Source organism: Vidua macroura, chromosome 15 (genome assembly GCF_024509145.1).
Source record: "Vidua macroura isolate BioBank_ID:100142 chromosome 15, ASM2450914v1, whole genome shotgun sequence".
Taxonomy (NCBI): Eukaryota; Metazoa; Chordata; class Aves; order Passeriformes; family Viduidae; genus Vidua; species Vidua macroura.
In genome coordinates, this window is record NC_071585.1 from 4,970,894 (window position 1) to 4,985,249 (window position 14,356).

Consider the following 14,356-nt stretch of genomic DNA (forward strand, 5'->3'; position numbering starts at 1 on the left):
CTCCAGCCTTTGCCAAAGGCTTGCTTTGCAATGCCAAAAAATCCTACAGCAACTCCGACAGCTCTGTAGGAGGGCATTAAACATCTGCGTGTCAGAACGTGGCCTTTACTTTATTGCTTCATGTAAAACACTTTGTATTCTCTGGGCAGGAGAGGCAAGGGTTGCAGTGAATGTTTTCAGAAAGGGAATTAGTGTCATGTCCCTTCCCAGTGATGCTCCCCTGTCAGACAGACCCTGGTGAGGCTGCCCAGCCTCACCAGCAGCTCTGCTCTCACATGGATCTTGCAGGACCTTTGCCAGGACCACAACTGGGAATAGCACTGCATTTCTTGTCCTTTGCCTCTCTGTAAAATAAATCAAGCTGAGTTTTCAACCCTCTGTTTGCTGATGCTCTCTGGCCAAGTTTCGAGTCAATTTATTTCTCATTGCTCTGCGTCACCCTGGCGATGTGCCAAGCACGAGAACTGGGGAGAAACACAATTAGTTTGCTGCATTTCAGGCCAGGGCTGAGCATCCATCTCTTGGTTCACAGAGGTCTCCCAGGCAGTAGCAGAGGTGTACTTTTTAAGGTAGAAAATGACTTGTGTTTTGGAAATGAATGAGTTGTTGACATCAGCTAAGAGTCATGAGGAGGAATGGGTTGTGTTGCCGGGTATTCACCATAAGAGCACTCTGCCCTGGAGTGCTGCTGCAATGACACTGTGGGAAGTGACCAGAGAGGTGCTGGCTGGAGGTCAGGAAGGGCCCTGCCACAGGGAAGAACCCTCCTTTAGCCATGACTGCTGTGCCACGGGGCACTGGGCAGGCAGAAGCCACCATCCACCCGTCCTCTGTGGGCTCATTCCCTGGGGACAGCTGCTGGCAGAGCTCCAGGCATGGAGCCCAGCCTGAGGTGGGCAGCAGGGCCAGCCAGGTCCCACAGTCCCACGGGGGCTGTGCAGTGCTGGGGGCTGCTGGGGTCAGCACTTGTGGCTGGCAGCAAGGTCCCCCCTGTCCCCAGCACCAGCCCTGTGATCAGAGCGCTGTTAAGAAATGGGGAGGTGTTTCTGGGAATGTTTTTGTGTGGGTTGCTGTTCTTTTTGGTATAAATTTGCTGTTTCAGCTTCTGAAGTTCACCATTTCCAGGGTTCACACTTCCAGGGTTAACGTTATCTGACACCTGCCAAAAATCTGGCTCTCCAAAAAATCTGACACCTGCCAAAAACTGGTCCAGCAAGCCTTGTGCAGCAGGGGGCTGAGCACACACACTGCCTGCTGTTCCCATCCCTCCTCCACCTCATCCTGCTTCCCTCAGTGCTCCTGGGAAAAGGCAGGACCTGGAGCTGTTGGAAGGAATGCTTGTGTGGGAAGGGAACTTGGCTTCTCTGGTGAATAAATCACATAGAATCCATTTTGTGCATTAAACAAAGCTTTATGAAAGGCAGATACAAAGGAGAGGCCCTGCTGGAGCTCGGGAGGTTTTCCTGTGGTGCCTGACATGCTCTGGCACTGGAGCCTGGCCACCACTCGTAGGTCTCAGCCTGCTCAGAGACCTGAAGCACCTGAAGCAGGATTGGTGCTGCCCACCCTGGTTTCAGCTTCCCAGGGCTCTGACACTGCAGACTTTGCTGTTGTTTCCATCGTCCTGCAGGAGCAGGGAGTTTGTGGGGGCCAGGTCTGTGGTGGGGGCTTGTGTGAAGAGGCTGGTGCTCATCACACAGATGTTTCCCACTTTCCTGCCCAGTTCTGAACTCTCACACAGGAATGAGGCTCTAATCAAAATGTGACCTTTTTCCTCAGTTTTACTCCCCATATTTGGTATCTGTTTGTCCCTTCTTTCACAAAGCAGCCCAGTAATCAGATGACATCCCTGACTCACGCTGCCCAGACGTGCATGATGGGGCCTTTCTACTTGTTAGGAAGAGCCTATTGATTTAATTTCTGTAGCATTATTCAGCTAATATGGAATGTGTGGTGCACAAAATCGAACTGAGTCTGCAAAAAAGGATGAAATATTAAATAAACCTTGCCAAAGGACGGGGAGGAGGTGAAGGTGAATGTGCAGGAAGGTACAGGGTGCCCTGTCTGCTGCTCCACCTCTCTGATCTGGGTGCCCCTGGCTTGTGGGAAATGTTGGCAATGCCCCCTGAGCTGGTCAAACACCAGCACTGGTCACTGCTGGGGGACACAGGCTGAAAGCCATGTCACATATGGCCCAAGCTGCACACCAAGTATGGTCCCTGTCACCTGCACACCTCGGCCTGAGCAAGGAGCTGTCATACTCTCACACCTACTCACACATGCATGCAGCACTCCCTGTCACACAGAAATACAGGTTTAGGTGCACAGAGACACCTCAAGAGTGTGTGACAAAGCAAACCTGTCTGGGCTGGCTGGCAGGGAGCTGTGGGAAAGGCCTGTCAGACACAGCTTTCCCTGGGCTCTGGGTAACTTGCCACTAGATGTCACAGTGTGCTTGGGTTTGCAGGGACCAGGAGTGCCACTTGTGCTGGGGACCCCCAACCAACCCACCCTAGGCAGGGCAAAACTGCTCCCTAAAGTCCCTTTGCTGGACCAAAGCACACAAATAGCATCTTTTTGTCTGTTCTTGTCTTCTAGAGCATTTTTGGAAACATTTCTAGCTTTCATGTGCCACTCAGCAAAGTCTGAGACACCAACAGGTGACTGGAGAGGTTCACATGGTGCCAGCCCACAGGGGTGACCCTGGTGGGACCCCTGCCCTGGCAGGTATCAGTGGCCCTGCTCCCACTGCAGCAAATGTCAAACTCTGATCAACATCAGGTGATGCAGCAGGAGCTCCCTCTGTGTCCCAAAGCTCTTGCTCTAAGGGGGGACAAGTTTTGTCACTCCACCAGCACAAGGCAAAGGAGGCCAGCCCTCGTGCAGCTGCCTGGGGCTGACCTCTGCCTAAAGCATCCCAGAGGATATTTATAGGCACACAGGAAACCATGCTGGACCCTGCACTTCCTCTCCCATCCAAGCTGAATCTTTAATTGGCTGGGTAGCACAGGGAGCATTAATTGCGGGTGTTTTTCCACTGAGTGTTGTGCTGAGCAGGGGTCAGCACAACGTACATGTCACATGTGGTCAGCTTTGGGCAGGCTGGTGATGGGACAGGCAGGTCATCTTCTGAACTTGGTACAGCTCTGTAAAAACTTGGTATATTATTAAAAGGCTATGAGTATATAAAAGTGTGAAGCGTTTGCTGAGTGACTAAAGCAATGACAGCATTTAAAGCCTCCTGTTTGAAGTGGTTTATGTACAGACCCAGACTGGCGAGGCCACCCCCCCACTGCACCCAGGCAGCTCTTGGGTGAAGTGTAGCTGTTGAATTAATGATTGCTTCTCTCTGTGGCTTTCATTTGCCACCAAAATCAAGCACAGCTTTCCCAATCTAAGGCTAAACAAACAACACGGGCAGGGATGTACAGTGGGATGCTTTCCTTGTGCTCTCTCTGATCGTGAGATCAGCTCTGCCCAGCCTGAGCAGGGATGTTGTGCTCTGGATGCTGGTCCAGCCTGGAGAGCAGCTCCCCTGCTGCTCCTTGTGCACAGGGAGGCTGGGTGGGCACAGGCATGCACTGAGTGAGGGGAAGCAGGGCTGTGCTCCGTGTGGGAGAGGGGAGCTGCTGCCTGTACCACTGAACCTGGAGAAATGTGAATAGCAGCTGGTGCCCTGGCTGTCAGCCCCTGTGCTGCCCAGGCACCAGCAGTGCGTGCTCCCTGCCACAGACAAGATGGATGGGCCATTGCTGCAAGCCACGGGCTGCTATTAATGTTCACCACATGAATCTTCCTGACCAATAACACAGGATTGCTTTCCTTTGTCTGGGATTGCCTTCCCCCCTCTTCCCAGAACATCTACAAATCTTGCTTAGCCACGATAGTGACTGTGCCTTAGTGTCAGGGGCCTCCCGAAATGCTCCAGGTGCCTGAGCACACTGTCATTCCCATGCCCCTGCAGCAGCCAACACAGCAGAGGGTGCTTGAGCAGAGCTGGGAGAAGAAGGGTTTGCTGTGCTGGGGGGCTGGAGCCCAGTTCCAGCTCTGGGGAAGTGGTGCAGCCTCACAGCATTCCATGAAAACGTGGCCACAACCTGGCTCCTGCTCCAAGCAGCCAGTGCCAGGTGAGGCCACCTGCCCAAGCCCCAAAGACACCCCAGAGTGCTCCTTCCTGTGGCACTACAGATTCACTGCTGGAGGATAGAGCTGGGACTTGGAACAGCAACTTTTTGAGAAAAACCTCCAACCTTAAAAAAATTAACATAAATCTAATTTTCTGCAGTTATCACCAATCTCAGATTAATTCTGCAGCATGACCAAACTGCTGCAAGGCCCCACACGAGTATGTTAAATATGTCCCACTGCAGGTACTGAATGTGATTTCCAGACACTTAGGGCTTCTGGAGGAGGGTGCAGATAAGGGTGTGCTGGCAGGCAGCTGCCCAAGAGCTCTGCAGGAGCAGTCTGTGGGCACAGACACATGCAGGGCCCCAAGTTTCCTTTCACTTGTTGGGTTTTTTCGCTCTTTTTCTGTCCTGTCACCCTCAGATGAGTCAGCTTTTGATTTGCACCAGCAAGGAGCTGGATCTGGAGCCTGGCCACTAAACAAACCCCTGCAAGGAGAGCCCCGGGCAGCGTGGCTGTTAGCCCAGCCCTGGGCAAGTGGGCTCCGTAGCAGTGGGGCTGCAGGGTGGTTCCCTCACTGTCCCACGGCCAGAGGGGTTGGCAGAGGCTTTGGCACTGCTTCTCTCCTTCCCTGGGGCTATGTGGATACTCCTGGAAATGAAGTGCATTAGCTTCTCCACCTCCTGAAGGCAGAACCAATTTTTTCCCATTTATCCCACTCTCCTGTTGGTTGGGAATGCAGCACAGACTCCTGCTGTGTCCCCAGGGCTGAGGCAGTGCCCCAGAGCTGGGATGTGCCAGTGCCAGGGAACTGTGCACTGCCAGCAGTAAGGAAAGTACCTCCTCATTGCTTCTGGGCTCTGCTGCAGATCTGCCCCACTCGGCATCAGTCATGTGCAGGGCGTTTGTCTGTCTAAACCCCCGGGCTGTTGAGGGCAGCACTGCTCTCCCAAGGAGAGGAGCTAGTGCCCTGGGACCCCCATCCCAGCACCCCAAAAGTGTCCCTGGGTCCTGCAGTGGGGCTGGGCTGGATGTGCCTGGATGCTTCATCCAGCCTCCCAATGGCAAGGAGTGCAAGCACAGCCCCGAATCCTGGGGTGTAGAGCTTGTCCAGCTCAGGGAAAGAGAAATTCCTCCCTGGGGCCTGGAAGCAAGGGTGGGGATGGCTCTGTCCCAGGGGCTGCATTTTCCCAGGTGAGGAGCAGTGATGATGGATGCCCCAGGTGGGAAAACCCCTCAGGCCATTCTGTGCCAAGGAAAGTGCACAGGGGAGGAGCTGCCCAGTGTCTGCTTCAAGTGTCTGGCCCAACATCAAAGCACTGGAGTCAGTGGGCACTGTTCCCTTTCGGGGCATGACCAGCTGACCAGAACCTGGGATCCCTCTGCACAGTCAGGCAAGGCAGTGAGCTGGACTGGGGGGCCAGCAGGGTGTGAATAGGAAGGGCTTTGCCTGGGATCCCAAGACTGCTGAGCCTTTCAAGGCAAGCCATGAGTGCACACAAGCAGAGCCCACGTGCATCCCAAGGTATGGATCCACCCTCAGCCCGTCCTGGAGTCACCACAGCAGCTGGCCCAGGAGTGATCTGCTGCTGCCAGGAGCAGGGAGCACACCATGTTCAGGGAGGAGAGGTCAGGCCTCTTCCTGTTTAGATGTTTTCAAAAAATGCTTAAGCATTTTAGTGGAAAAATGACTGAGGGAACCATCCAAATTAGGAAACAGGAAACACTGCACTAGCATAAATAGAATTTTGACAGCTGAAATGAGAGGCAAGTGGTTGCCAGGTAGGGCTGGTAAAGATGCTGCTGGGCCAGCAGCTCGTGGGGAAGCTCAGCAGCCAAGGGGCAGGTTCTCACTGGGACACACCTACCCAGCAGTGTCTTGCCAGGTGCCAGAGCCAAGTCACTGGGTGTCTCTCACCTCAGGGTCTCCCAGCACAGTGCCAACAGTCAGCAAGATGTGTCCTTCAAGTGGAGGACTGCTCATGTTTCCAGCAGCAGATATGCTGACAACTAAGGCACTAAAATCAGAATTTTTATGGAGTATAAATAGCAGCAGACTTCCCTGTGCCAGGTTACCTGTGTGATATTAGCTGCTCACATCTAATGCCAGCCCTGCTCTTGACTCTGGCTCCCCTTCAGCAAATCACTGAAGCTCCCCAAGCCCCTTTCTAGCCATATGTTAAGTTGATGTAATGCTGCTTCTGAGTCTGTGCAATTACTCAATTACTCCTGCATCTGATTGCAAGTAATATGCCCTCAGGGCTGTGCTTCAGTTTTGCCCATTGATTTGCTGTGTGACCTTGAGCACCACATTAAATATACTTTCTATAGTCAAAGGAATTTTGTTCATTTATGCCCATGCTATCCAAACTCCTACTCTGCTCCCAACTTTCCAAGCAGTGCGTTTATTACAAAATTTAAGGATAGAAGCTAACCTAAAATACAAAAGTGATCTGGGGGCCTGTGTTCCATTCAAATTCACCTCAAGCAAGTTTCAATGGAGGTTGAAGAGCCTAAGAAACGTAGATACTTCTGAAAATGTCACCCTCACTGTACCTGCAGGCTCTGACATTCCACAGACACCTGGATTACTCAGGCAAGCTCCCGTTGCTGATCCAACCCGATGGCTGCAGAGCTGGCAGAGCATTAAAAATGCACATATTTGATGTCTGCTGTGCTGGAGGGGGAGGACGCCTCAAAGTGAAAACTGCTGTGCATTCAAATGTGTTCTTCAAAGCTGAGACAGGTCTTCTCAACCTCGGGCTGAGTAGGAACAGCTACCCCTGGATGCTGGGGCACAGTTTGGAGGGGCTGTGGGGTGCTGCTTTCTTCCTTGCTCTGTGCACAGGAGGGGTGGGCTATGGGATCAAGGAATGGTGTTTGTTTGCAGAGAGGTCTGCTACAAAAATGAGCAGCCAAAGGAGAAGTGTGGGCAGAGCTTATCCTTCACTGGGGTTGGCCCCTGACTCTGATGGTACAAGGTTTTGAGAGTTTTCTCTTGTGCCTGTTTATGAGGAACCACTGTGGTTTTCTCTTTACCTTTGCTGGAAGATGGCTGTGAAATAGCATGGTCAAGAAGCAAAGCTGCTCTCTGAATATTTTAAGAACTTTTGCCTCAGTTTTCTGTGAATGTTGATTAAGGGTAAATGAGACTTAGAAAAACAGCCAGTATGGATTTACCCTGGGACCATTCTGGGAATAAGCTCACAAAAATAACCCTTTCCTAAAAATGTTCTTTATAGCCCCACCCTTCAGGAATGATCTTCCCTGCAATGACCCCAGCCTGGACAGCGCTGGCAGACCAGGGCTGAACTTCAGCTCTGGTTCACACTCAGCAGTTCCTTTTTACACTGCAAACAGATCCCTGGAGCCAGGGGTGATCTGCTGAGGAACCAGGTACCAGAGTGGGTGAGGACTGCAGAGTCTGGCTGCCTGTCACCCCGGGAAAGGAGTAAAAGTACCCTTCGAGAAGTGGGCTTTGGGTAACCCGTGCAGAGCCAGCCCAGTGAAAGCCGTGGGCTGGGGACAGGGGACTGGAGTGACAGCAGCAGCAGGATTTGCTCCCCACTTGCTGTTGCTCTCTGTACCTGCAGTGCAGAGAAGTTCAAGTGCAACAGGAGTTGCAGGTAATGTCAGCACACCTGCACGCAGGAGCTCTGCTGTGCAAGTCAGTTCTGGGAATCTGTAAAGTGCTTCATGCTCCTTGCCTTGTGTAACAACACTGAAATAGTGTGCTGTGTAATTCCTACAAATGTTCCAGCTTCCACACACAAGCCTCAAACCACTGAAAGAGTCACCCAACATCAGTGAAGATGAGGGCAGTGATAGACTTGAATGCTTTAAACAAGTAAAGCTACAGACCTCAGCTGTGCTCTGATTATTTTCTTTGAATTTGCTTCCTTTCCACTGCTTTTTTTATACTGAGACATAAATAATCTTAAATTCCAGATCACCCATGGGTCCAAAATTTAGCTGTAACAGGGACTTCTGCCAACTTCTACAAAAGGATTTTGCTAACATGAAAGAAAATAACTCATACATAATAAACACTCCTCCTGACCCACGTTATCCCTTTGCATTTAAGGTCAACCATCTCTGAAAGGAGGTGGGGGGGAAAGAAGATAAAGGAGATGCAGAGAGTCAGCTGCAACAACAAACTAAACCCTTGCATGAAGATCCTCCTATCAGGGCTGTTCACAGCTGCCACTACATTTTTTCCTTGGCCTGAATAATGTAAATACTGGGCTGGGGAGTGCTTTCCTTTACACTGGTGTAAATCTGGGCTGGAGCTCCAGCCCTGACCTGGCCATGCACACACTTTACCCCTGGCAGCCCTGCCCTGGGGTAAGGGGACCTGCTTCCTCAGAGGAGCTCGCCATCCTTTGATGCTGGCTGCTGTGTTCAATAAAGGGCTAAATTCCTCTTGTTTCTTGAAATAAACTTGCAAACCCCTTGACCTTCCTGAGCTGGAAGAATATGTTTACAGATTGTTTAATTCCATTTGTCTTCCTGAGTGTGTGAGAGGGACAGCAATGTGGTTGAGGGGAGGGGAGCTGTGCTGTGTGACCAGCCTCTTTTGATATCAGAGACAAGACACTGGTGAATCCCGTCCAGTTTGAAGGGCACAGACATTCCCATTTGGAGGAGGAAGTTAAGGAATTATTTACTGGAATCCCCTGTAATTTTGCTTTATATAAAGTTCATAAGGCAGTAGTGTAATCTTTTGTATTTTGTTATCTATTCTCATGACACCTTCCAGGACACCAATGCTTGTGGACTTCTAGGAAAATATCAGGAGGTAATTCTGCAGCAGCAGCTCTTTCCAAGTGTTACACCATCTAAACACATCTCCTTTACACTTTGATTGCTACCTGAAGTCAGGGGAGCCAGGAGAAACAAAGTTTATCAGAGGGCAAGAGGCAAAGCACAAGGAGGGGAGGTTACTGACATACCTGAATTAAAGTCTAGAGCTTTATTTAAAGGCTGTAGAAGCTGGAAAAAAGCTCTTTAAGACAGAAACCATCTTTTCTCCCAGGCCTGGGGGGCACTGGGAGGCCTCATGGGTGTCATCACCAGGTACTTGTAATAATGTCACTATTTCCAGAAGTCTTGGCAGGAGCAGCATGGCAGGAGAGGAATTGTGAAGGGTAGCTGACTGAGGATAATGGATAGTAGGATGAAATTGAGAGGAAAAACTTAATTGGAATTAACTAGCTGAGAAAAGCCTCTTGATCTGTCAGACAGTGAAACTGCCTCCCAGGAGCAATGGTATAGTCTCAACCACGTGGGCATTTAAAGCCAGTCTAATGTCTATGATTCCCTGAGTTAACTGGAGTATCTCAATAATTGGAACTGACACAAAGATTTATCTTCTTTGATTGACTTGCTTTCATAGAGGCTCATCTCTTTGTGGTGCTGCACAGAGCTTTCAGGGCAGCTGTTTGCACTTAAACTGCCAGGAGCTGACAGTGTGTATCCATTTCAGCTCTTCAAATGTGTTCTTTGAAAAAACACTTAAATCGCTGGAATAGACAGTACTAATCAGTCTGCAGGAAAATGGAGCAGCCTTACCTGAGGCTCAGTGCTATCAATCTGCCTGTGCCGGGGCTCGGCCGTCCTGCAGCAGCAGAGCCATTTAGGTGCCAAATGCCCAATCAGCCTGAAAAATTGGGCTGATTTGACCGAGGCAATAAAAGGGAAAGGTGTTTTGCCAAATGCATAAAAACAAATGGTTGGTATTTCAGCAGTTACAGCAGAGTAGGATTAATCACACTGAGATGATGGAAATTCTCTCCCATGCTCATTTTTCCTGATTTCAGAAGAGACAGCGTGTGGCTGGCCTGAAGGGTGAGGTCCTGGAAGGGCTTTTGTATTTGGATTTGCCCATTCATTCCCCTGCTGTATGACCTTGTGCATATCTCCTCTCTCACTTTGCCTTCTGTAGGTTTAGACCCACAGAAAAGGGCACATCCAGCCTCTGGCCTTGGCTGAGATCTGGGCTCCTACTTTGTAGTGGCAGCGTGTTGGGAAGGGTGTTTGGAGTCCTTTCACTTCTCTGCCAGTGACAGACAGTGGGATGGTGTCTTCTCTGCAGAAGAGATTTAGATCTTACTGAGATGGGCTTGTAGTATGCAAAATAGTAGGTCAAGATGTTTTACAGAAAGTGAGAAATTGCTTTTCTGTAGGGCACAACTCACAGGTGTTTACGTGTGCTGGCATCCTAATATTGACAGGAAAATGTGTTTTTTTCTTGGTCCTTCTAAAGCCTTTTACACAGGGAATGCAAACTTGACTTGTTACCTTGCCCTCTCCCATTCAGCAGAGCTCTTCAGAGGAAGAGCTCTGTATTGTGTCCCTTCTGGAGTGTGCAGGTAGAACCTGGGGCACCAAAATGCCTCTTTTGCTATGGAGAAGTACAGCACACTGGAAATCAGAACTTATGGAGATATAAACTCCCAGGCTGATTAGTGTGTGGATTTACAAACTAGGGGTAACCACATCAGGCTGGACACAAGAGAGGAACAAGCTGTGCTGCCAGGGATGAAATCCACTTGGCCTGTTTGCTGGTGGCAGCACCAGAACCAGGTCAGGTCCCAGGCTGTGGCTGCCCCTGCGTGGCTGTGAGGCTGTGGAGCTGACTCACAGCTGACTCCTCAGCTCAGAGCCAAGCCTGGCCCAGCACACCAGCCTGCAGGCGTGCATTCCTGAGGAGTTACACAACCTCAGGCTGCAGGCTGAGAAGCCTGAGCAGCACTGCTGGCTCTCCTGCAGGTTTCCTTGCAGCTCCAGCCCAAAGACACAGCTTCACTCGCCCTCCAGTGTCTGCTCCACCTGGAAAAATGGAGATCTGTGCCTTGAGATTTGTGAAATGTTTCACAATGAGTGAAGTCCTGCTCTGCCATTAAACCTTCCAGGTCACTAAACATTTCAGGTTCTCAGTGCTCAGCTGGCTCCTCCACTGGCCACAGCCACCACTGCTTAAAAACGACCTAGTTAGGGCAATTAATGTAAATTAAATATGCTCATGCTTTCCCTGGAATGCTGTCAGGTATATGAGGATAATATTCTAATTTACTTTTTAAGGGTAACTGGTCATAAAGGGGTTTTCATCCCATTGGAGCATTGTTTTTCAAACTACTCTTTTATCCGCTATGAAACATTCTGATTAAATATGTCTATACAAAGCCAGGGAGAAAAGAAACTGAAAATTTAAAGTGAAAATGAAGGAGGCAGTTGATAGTAAATGGTTATTTAAAGGCGGGGGGGGGAAAGGGAGAAAAGGAAAAGAGTTAAAAGTACACTTAGAGAAGTGGGCTTTGGGTAACACATGCAAAGCTAAAACGGATTGTTACCACTTATTACACTCTTCTGTTAAGTTTGTTCATTCACTCCGCTGTTTTTAGAGTCTCCTCAGGAGATCATCTGTTCTGCTGAGCTGGACTGTGTCTGCATGTGGGCTCTGGGGTTATCAAATAAAATCCTTTTCTCAGAGAGCAAACCGCTTCCAGCCCAGAAGGGCCCCCCTGAAGCAGCTGGGGCTGGGCAGGGTGTGACACGCAGCCCTTGAGCTGCCCCACATGGACCAAATCCAGCCCTGGTGGCCACCAAAGTGTCCAGGGAAAGGCCCTGCTGTTCAAACATGCCATGGTGGGAGCAATGAGCATCCTCTCTCTTTGCTGACCTCTTTGCTTCTGTCCCACCATTCCCAGGCTGCTTTCCCACACCTGTTCTCCTTCAAAAAGTCCTTGAAGAGCACTGGCCTGAAACTGCCAGCTCATCTTACAAGCCACAGTCCTGCTGCTTCTCATGTTGTGCAAGAGTGCAAACAAATATTAGTTGTAAAATTATTCAGTCTTTATGAAACCCAGCTAGACCATTTGGCTTTTAATAGCATCAGCCCCGAATTACACGTCTGGACTAGACATAGTGCAGAGATTAATTTCCTTTAATTTGTTCCAGAGTAACTCACAATTTAATTTAACTGAGCAGTTCCTTGTTCTCTTATTCTGGAATGATGGATTGTGAAATGCACTCCTTTAAATTATTCCAGACACTTGATTTTTGTCAGCAGAGTAATCTTTCTCAGCGGTATGCTAAGTATGCTTTTAAAAGGTATGGTGAATATGAATGATATGCACTTTGTTGATGATTTAAGTGTTTACACTTTCCAAACCTTGCAGAAAAAACAAATATGGCTTAGCTGCATTTTGTTTTATAACCTTTCAGAAGTGATCATTCAAATAACATCAAAAGGACTTAAATGGATTTCTAAATTTGATGGTACATGTGAGGGCAACTCCCTTCTCAGCAGAGAACCATGATTTTGAAATGGGGCTGAGCAAAGCTTAGACTATTTCTGATGCAGAGCTTCCATAGATCATCCAGAAAGATTTCTATTGGAGCCATTAATGGTAAAATATTTCATGTGGGTGCTGTCACTGCTTACGCTGGCTTGATGTTGCAACAGAGCAGTGTCCTTTCCTCTTTGTTTTCTTTCCTATTTGCTGTTTTTATTTCTTAAAGATGAAGTGGGGCATTTGTGGAGAGGAGCAAAGACACCATGTATGATTTTTTTTTTCTATACTGCTTCCTTTAGAAGAACTGCAAAAAGTTATAGTGAAGTTGAGTAAGTGATATTGATGGAAACCAACCCATCAGGTCCTGTCAGCCCAGGCACTCCCTCACTCTCTATTATCAGAGGTAAGGACTATCTGAATGCCACAGCAGAAACTGCACAGCATTCCTGTGTCCAGCTGGAACCTGACAACAATAGTTATTCTTAAATGTGGGGAGACAAGGCAAAGCCTCCTGTCACAGAAATATGTGGCAGTGCTTTGTAGGCAAAGGTAAATGTCCCTAAACTTAGCAACACATGAACTGCAGCACACACCTACGCATTCATTTTTGGAGGGTTTGCACCCACAGAAAAGGGCACATCCAGCCTCTGGCCTTGGCTGAGATCTGGGTTCCTACTTTTATGTATTGGCAACGTGTTGGGAAGGGTGTTTGGAATCCTTTTACTTCTCTGCCAGTGACAGACATAGGAATGGTGTCTTCTCTGCAAAGGAGAGTTAGATCTTACTGAGATGGGCTTGTAGTATGCAGACTATTAGATGAAGATGTTTTGCAGAAATTGAGGAATTGCTTTTCTGCAGGGCACAACTCACAGGTGTTTACATGTGCTGGCATCCTAATATTGACAGGAAAATGTGCTTTTTTTCCCTTGGTCCTTCTAAAGCCTTTTACACAGGGAATGCAAACTTGACATGCCACCTTGCCCATGTAGCTAATATGTACCTTGTTCCTTCCAAACCTAACTCTGCTCCAGCCTATGACATTACTCCCAAGTAATGTTGGGGATACTTGGCAAGCAAAGGAAATGCATGTGTGTTTGCTACCAGTCTGACTTAGACACCTTTAGCCAGCACTGCTTTGAGAAGAAGGTGAAGATTTGCAATGTGCTTCATACTCCTTGCCAGCCCTCTCTTAAGACAATGCTGTGGTGACCTGTCAGCTCCCTGTCCTCTAATTATCTACACAGCCAAGCCATCCAAGGAAAAACTGGCTCAATAAAGGGGGTGTGTTGTGCCTGGACACGTGTAAGAGTGGATGTAGCCTCCCATCACAGGTAGACTGGCACCAAGCTTTGCTCCAGTCTTAGGCAAGGACTGAGTGCTGCTGAAATCTGAAGTAAGCTAAAGCACATCAATGCCTTTTGATGTGAAGTGCTTTTATGAACAGGTTTTATTGGTTTGGGTGCTTCAGTGTCAGTATTTCTATTTTGAACATCTTAGCAGCAATCTTCTTCAAATTCAGAATGTGTGAAATACTCTTCTGTTGAGTTTTGAAAGTCTGTTATAGCCAGATATAATAGTGGTAAAATAACCCATGCAAAGGCTTTCAGGTCTTAAAACCAAGCTTTACTGGCCTTGATTCTTTTTCAAAGCAGAAATTGATTATCAAATTGCTTTGCAGTATTGCCTGGATAGTGGATGCCTTTACAGCCATCAGCTGATAGCGGAGATGTTATGGAAGATACAGACATGTGTCCTAAATGTGCATTAAATTAGGACTAAAATCCAACTGGCTTTTGTCTTCAAACTGCTGTGTGACAGGAACTCTGGCTCAGTTAGTCTCCAGACTACCTGAGGCTCACAGCCTTTCTCAGAACCAGCAAAGCTTTGTTAGCCAGAATGGGTGCTGCCAGCTCCTCCAGGAGAGGATCTGA

At 48.8% G+C, this 14,356-nt stretch overlaps 1 protein-coding gene across 1 annotated transcript in view; it reads left to right on the forward strand.

The window, feature by feature from the left end:
• The window catches only part of LOC128814689 (rho GTPase-activating protein 7-like), a 46,239-nt gene that overhangs the window by 1,014 nt on the left and 30,869 nt on the right, over window positions 1-14,356 (forward strand). The window lies entirely within an intron of this gene.